This window comes from Rhinolophus sinicus, chromosome 3 (assembly GCF_057876585.1).
Source record: "Rhinolophus sinicus isolate RSI-liver-muscle chromosome 3, RSI-T2T, whole genome shotgun sequence".
Classification (NCBI taxonomy): Eukaryota; Metazoa; Chordata; class Mammalia; order Chiroptera; family Rhinolophidae; genus Rhinolophus; species Rhinolophus sinicus.
The window spans coordinates 111,395,096-111,402,027 of NC_142503.1; the positions used below are offsets into that span (position 1 = coordinate 111,395,096).

The 6,932-nt window shown below is 35.4% G+C and overlaps 1 pseudogene; it reads right to left on the reverse strand.

Annotated features, from left to right (window-relative positions):
* Positions 1-1,735: 1,735 nt before the first annotated feature.
* On the reverse strand, positions 1,736-2,510 carry LOC109458259 (elongation factor 1-alpha 1 pseudogene; annotated as a pseudogene).
* Positions 2,511-6,932: the final 4,422 nt, after the last annotated feature.

The window sequence follows — 6,932 nt, forward strand, 5'->3', positions numbered from 1 at the left end:
ATAGCATTTGTGTATTACAAAAAAAGACACCCTATAATCTATGACTAGGCATACAAATTGCTTAATTTTCCCTCAACAGGACAGAATCAGGAAGAGAACTGCACAGGCCCTAGAAGTGGACTCAAGTAATTTAAGCAGGTAGGTATTCCAGTGTCTTGGAATCCGGAGTATGGCCCAGAAAGGCTCACTGTGGGCACATCCTATTGGCTCCACTGGTTCCTCACCCAGTGCGGGGAGGCAAGGTCAGGGTAAAGTCAGAACAGGACCTCTAAAGACAGGGTCCAGGAGAGAGGTACCTGATTTCTCAGGTCTACAGGGACATAGTCCTCATTTTCTTTTAAATGTTCTGCTGATTTATACACATTTCCTTAATTTACCGATTTATTTTTACCAGCTAGTATATTTTAATAGCTAAGTTCCTTCATTAATATAATAACATTGTCTTGTCAATATTACATAACATCAATAAAAATATTTTCCTTTTTAAAAGTTACATGTTTTCCAGTTAAGCCTTATAAGGTTCACATGATAGCATTCTTGGTGAGTATTTTGTAAAAATGTATTTGAAATCTATTGACAATATTTAAGAACTGATGCCATGAATGATAATGAGATTAATTGAGGAAATATAACTCCAAACATTACATAGTAACCAAGATGTGATTGTCAGAGGTGTAATCCTTCATTTTTATTATTGTGATGGTCTCTGGGAAAATACATCTATTTCATTTCTTGAAATTCCTTCAATCATGCCATTATGATTTTAAGCTCATTTTGAATTTAACTTTTATAAACCTAAATTTTACTCATCTTTTATTTCATATCTAGAAATGTTAATGTTATCTCTTTCCTTTTATATAATTATCTTGATAATTTCTGATTTTTGTGCCTAAATTTAGACTTCAATGTTGAAACAAATCAGTTGAGTGAAATTGGGAGCTTAATTATTCATAATATAAGGAACTCAATTTCATGATACTTTTGTTGGTTTATATGCTAATAAAGGGTAAAGACAACTGGATATGAAATGCCATCAGCAATAGTTTTCATAATTACAGAGGAAATTCAATTTTTGATAACAAATATATATGGTTTTATTTTGGAAGAAGATAAAAATAAGTTTATTTTTATTAAAGAGTCCTGATAGTTCACCTGGGCAGAAATAATGCATTGACCCAAATGGCAAGAAGACAACTTAGCACAAGGAAAAGTTCTAAAATAGGGAGAAATGTGTCTTCTAAGATACAACATGGTAACTCTTCTCTGCTGCCAATTGACAGAGTTAATTGTGGAGCAAGATTCTCAGCTGGGCCGTAAAGTGAGAATGTGGAAGAGGAAAAGTCAATGATCTTTGTGTATTAAATAGGATATATGACTAATTCTCTCTTGGCTTGCAAGACAGAATAGCTCCTAAACCTTTTTCCAACATGGTTGGGAAGTAAGTAATTTCGAGGACATCTCACGCTCCCCTTTTCAATCAGATTGAAAACGCCTGTGTTAATAGCAACGTCAAAAAAAGGGTCTACTTTGGCCAAAGCACTGTATAAGATTTGACCTTATTTATATAAAGACAGTATGTCTTTTAAAATGTAAAATTTGTTCATTGAGCTATATATTTATGCACTGCTTAACAAAGGGGATATATTCCAAGAAGTGCATCCTTAGGTGATTTCTTCATTATACGAACATCATAGGGTGTACTTACATAAATCAGATGGTACAGCCCACTACACACCTAGACATCCTGTAGGGGCACATACAAAGGCTTGTCAGTTGGAGGAATTGGTGGCAGGAGCAATACAGAGCTTCAAGCAGCGTGGTTCCACTGGCACTGCCATCTTTACGGGTGACTTTCCATCCCTTGAACCAAGGCATGCTAGCACTTGCCTCCAGCATGTTGTCAGCATTCCAACCAGAAACTGGCACAAATGCTACTGTGTCAGGGTTGTAGCCAATGTAGTTAATGTAGGTGTTGACTTCCTTAATGATATTCTTGTGTCTCTGGATGTAGGGTGGCTCAGTGGAATCCATTTTGTTAACACCCACAGTTAGTTGTTTCACACCCAGTGTGAAAGCCAGAAGGGCATGCTCATGGGTCTGCCAGTTCTCGGAGAGACCTGCTTCACATTCACCAACCCCAGGAGCAACAATCAGGACAGCACAGCCAGCCTGGGATATGCCTGTAATCATGTTTTTGATAAAGTCTCTGTGTCTTGGGGCACCAGTGATGGTCACATAATGCTTGATGGTCTCGGATTTCCACATCTTGGGGAGATGTCAATGGTGATGCCATGCTCACATTCAGCTTTTAGTTTATCCAAGGCCCAGGCATACTGGGAGGAGCCCTTTCCCATCTCAGCAGCCTCCTTCTCAGATTTTTCAATGTTTTTTTTTTTGTTTGTTTGTTTTGTTTTTGTCAATCCCACCACATTAGTAGATCAGATGACCACATTGCTGGAATCTACATGTCCAATGACAATGTTATTGATATGTGTCTTTTCCTTTCCCATTTTGGGTTAGATTTAGCAGTGGTTTTCATTACACTTGTGTTCTTGTGGCAAACACTTGTGAAAAAGCAAGTGTTTAGTGTTATAAATGAAAGACATATTCTGGGTTTTTGTATTCTTGCACTATAAACTGAGTGTTAAGAAGAAACTGTATTTGAAATAGACTTAGAGATGTAAAGGAAAAAAAAACTGACGATTGCTAGATGGGAGAGGATGGGGATGGGAGAGGGTGAAGGGATTAGAAAGTACAAATTAGTTGTGACAGTGTAGTCATAGGTATCTGAAATACAGTATGGGGAATATAATCAGTAAGGTAAAGATTATGTAGGGTGCCATACAGGCACTGGGTTTATCTTGGGAATCACTTCATGGACAGTGTAGATGCCTGACCAATGCACTGTACACCTGAAGCTGAAGTAGAATTATATTGAATGTCAACTATATTTTTATATACCGAGGGTGCCAAAAAAACCGTATACGCATTTTAGCGATGTTAACATTTTGGTCATTGTTGCTCAAGCAGTAGTTCGCCATAATCAGAAGTGTCTGGATGCTGATGGTAACCACTTTGAGAACATCTTGTAATTGCAGAAGTCAAACGTGACTTGTATTCATTTTTTGGTATCAGTATTTATTAATACAGTTTTTCCTTTCTTAAAATGTGTATACATTTTTTTGGTACCCTCTGTGTGTGTGTGTGTGTGTGTGTGTGTGTGTGTGTGTGTGCGTGTGCGTGCGATGTGTATTTCCCCCCCACGGGATGTAAAGTACAGAATAGGGAATGTAGTCAATGATATTGTAGCAGCTATATAGAGGTCAGAGAGGTAGTAGATTGGGGGGGGTGTTCACTTAGTGAGGGGTGTAAATGTCTAACTCTAAGGTTGCTTTGTACACCTGAAACTTAAAAAAAAAAAGAAACAGAAACAAAAAAGGAAAGAAACTGTATTCTTTTTATTCACATACTGACTGAGCCATTAGTTCTGACAGACTTATAGTCTACTGATTCTACTTATTATGTCCTTTTTTCATTGGGAGGCTTGTCTAATTTAGGTACATTTTAGAAAACTATGAGATGAGGGATGGATTGGATCAAGAATTTAGTTTCACTGCGAAGCAGATCAAGCAACTTTTATTTACCTCTCAAGCGATTGAGATATGTAGGTAATTTGTAACTAGTAAAGAGATTTAGTACACCTAGGTCCATTGCAGAGTGAACTCAAACATCGGAGTTTATCGTCTTCAGGCTAGTCTGCTTCCAGGCTATATGTAAGCAGGCCCCATCCATCCCCTGGATCCTGATCAGATATACCTTGTTTCTGAATAGTGAGAATCTGAACCCTTGCCTGGCAGCTAAAAGTCTTGCTTGGGCTACTAATGTTTTCAGGAAATGTAATAGTCTATTGGTAATCTCTTTCTTTTCTTTGCTTACATTTAAAATGCTTTTTTTTTTTTTTTTTTTTTTTTTTTTAACAGTAATGGGCTAGGATATCAAGAGTTAAGATAGAGTGGGAAGAAGTAATCACAATATATTTACAGGTAAACCCTGTGGGATAAGATATCTTCAGCTAGCGGGACGTCAAAAGAAACACAAAAGAAAAGAAAATACCCATAAACCTCCTAAAAGATAAATCTACCTCTATTCCTGAGTCAGTATGTTTACAATCAAAGTTTGAAATCAGGAGATGAATGAGAGATTGTCCAGAGGATTACTATCAAAATATAAACATTGGGCCTACTGGAATAAAACAAAACAAAAAGAAGCCTAAGTAATAGTTTTATTTGCTCTAAGTATCTGATGAAAAGTTATAAGAGGATGGTGATTGTCTCCATTTCAGTAACAAACCAGAAACTGAAAGTTTAAATCACAGCAGAAAGAATCTGTGCTAGTCATAAAGTTATTTTTTTTTTTCTGACTTGGATTATAAACCACTGGAAAGACTAAACAAAGATAATTTTTGAAATTTCTAGTTCTTTTCTAGAAGAAAGTTTATAGTGTATCACATTTGGTTTTAAGGAAGAGTCTGGGCTAGTAAATTTTTTGAGATTTGTAATCTGTAATTATAGCCATATCTATATAAATTATTTTTATGCTTGTTCATAAAATTTCAAGTCCAAGATTTAGCAAGGGTTCATTTGTTTTAGTGCACTCACTGGTTACAAATAATTTTAGAATCTCTTTTATTTTTTTTTCTCCTGTCACATTTCAAGATAAAGTATATAGAAAGTATGGAAGATGGAATATGGAAGAAAATATATCTGTCTCAGTAAAACTTTTAATGTGCTTTATTTACATTGGCACAAGCCTTTAGAGAATACTGTAAATTATTTTCATCTTAACAAACAAGAAGAGAAAGGCTTAACTTGCAGCAAAAAATGTATATATGTATTTGTTAGACATAAAATGCATTTTACTCCCTATTCTGCTACTCAAACATAAACCCATTTTAAGGTGTTCCTTCCTACGAAGATTCTCACTTTATTTTCTAAATACCCCAGAGAAAGAAAAATAAAAATGCTTTAAACTATGAAAAATGTGAAACTTTTAAGGGTACATGAAATGAGCTACAAAAATATACTGAACAAGTTGTGATTTCATTAACTTTTGGTGAGCTAAAAACTGAAGAATACATGTGTACCAATTTTAGAAAAGACTTATGAGCTAGCGTATGTGCCCCCACAACTATTTTAGTAACAAACTAGCATACCATAGTGAAATAAAAGGATTGTTGAAATAAATTGAGATAGTGGAAGACTTTTGAGAAGAAAGTTATGTTGTTCCCTTATTTGGTATATGTATTCATTAGAGGTAAAAAGGGGAGCCAAAGGTACAGGAAATAGATTTCTCAGTCATTTATCATAAGGGAAAGTAGGTGGTATAGATGATAGAACCATCACTGTAAGTCACTTTTATTACCTGTGCTGGTGGAAACCACATGCAGCTACATAACAATCATTAGAAGGGATTACATTGAAATAAGTGAAAAATTAGAAAATGGGAAGTACCAATGAAAGATTCATTATTCACAGTTCCTTTAGCAATTTATAACAGAATTGGGAAACTAGAGATTGGAAACAAATGAAGAATTGATGAGAAAGAAAAACTAGAGCACGTTTTACCAAATTATTCTACTTTGTCTCAGAAGCAAATAAATATGGAGCTGAGAATATACAGCACAGAACACGAACCGTGTATTATGTTTTAGAAATTGTATTTCAAAACTGAGTTCTAATCTTGATTCAGTGGATATCTTGAAGAGAGTTAGTTGGAAAGTAAGCCTGTAATTGATGTGAGGTTGCCATGTTCTCCTTCACGCAGCTAAAAGAGCAATTTTGCCCTAAAATTGGAATAATTTTTAGTGTTCAGTGAATTTTTACACATAAAATATGTGAAAAATATAAGAGCAAAATGGGAGTTACAGGAAGGTCATCTTGAAAAGAAATATAATGAGCCTTACACTTTTCTTGCAAGTTGACATTACTGCACTAACAAAGTTTGATTTCAAGTTACTTTGGCGTGCCCTTGGAAGACCTCGTCAGCAGAAAGTTGAGAAAAAACACTCAGTGTTACAATGGGAACAAATTACATTTCTTTTCCTTTCCAGTGAAAGGGTCATTATAGTATTTATTCCACTATTAAAAGTAAATTAAACCACTCTGAATTATTCAAGTAATAGGAGGTAAAATATAAAAGTGTAAAAATGGGGCTTAGTACTAGACAATAGCTCTTACACTGTAAGAGCAGCTTTGAGTTTTACATTTCCCTCCTTTTTGCTTACAATACCTTAGCTTTTCTCAAGAGAATAAGCTGACTAATTTAATATACATAGAAGAGTTGTTTTTAGCTGTCTGGAATGAGTATAAATTTTCACTACGGTTACCCATCTAGCATTTGTGACTTCTTAAATTTATTTATTTGGCAATATTGTCGGATGACACTCATTTAGGCTACCATTATAGATTTACAAGATGAACCAATCAAATACTCTGTCCTAAACACGTGTAGAAGTGACCATAATTAAAGTCTCCCTATAGCAGCTGTTCTTGGGGATACACCCTGAGGAGAAGACAGCCATTAATTCCAACTACAGGGATCTGGCGAGGCCAAAACAGAGCTAGTGCTGCAGTTGATTGATGAAAGATGAGTTGAAGGTCGATAGTGGAAAAACTGAAGTGTAATCTAAGGCAAGTCTTATGAACAAACATTGAGAGGTATGAAAATTCGTAGACTATTTGGATTTTACTCATTTCAAAAAATATTTACTTTCTTGATCCTGTGTATGAGGAATGGTTAGGAGCCTGAAATTTATAATTCAGGGTACATTTTAGACTGACACTCAGCTGATACAGCCATTCTGGGTGTTAAAATCCTGAAATGCTGTGATTTCACTTGACAGTCAAGCCCTAATCCTTCAAATATGCCCTTCT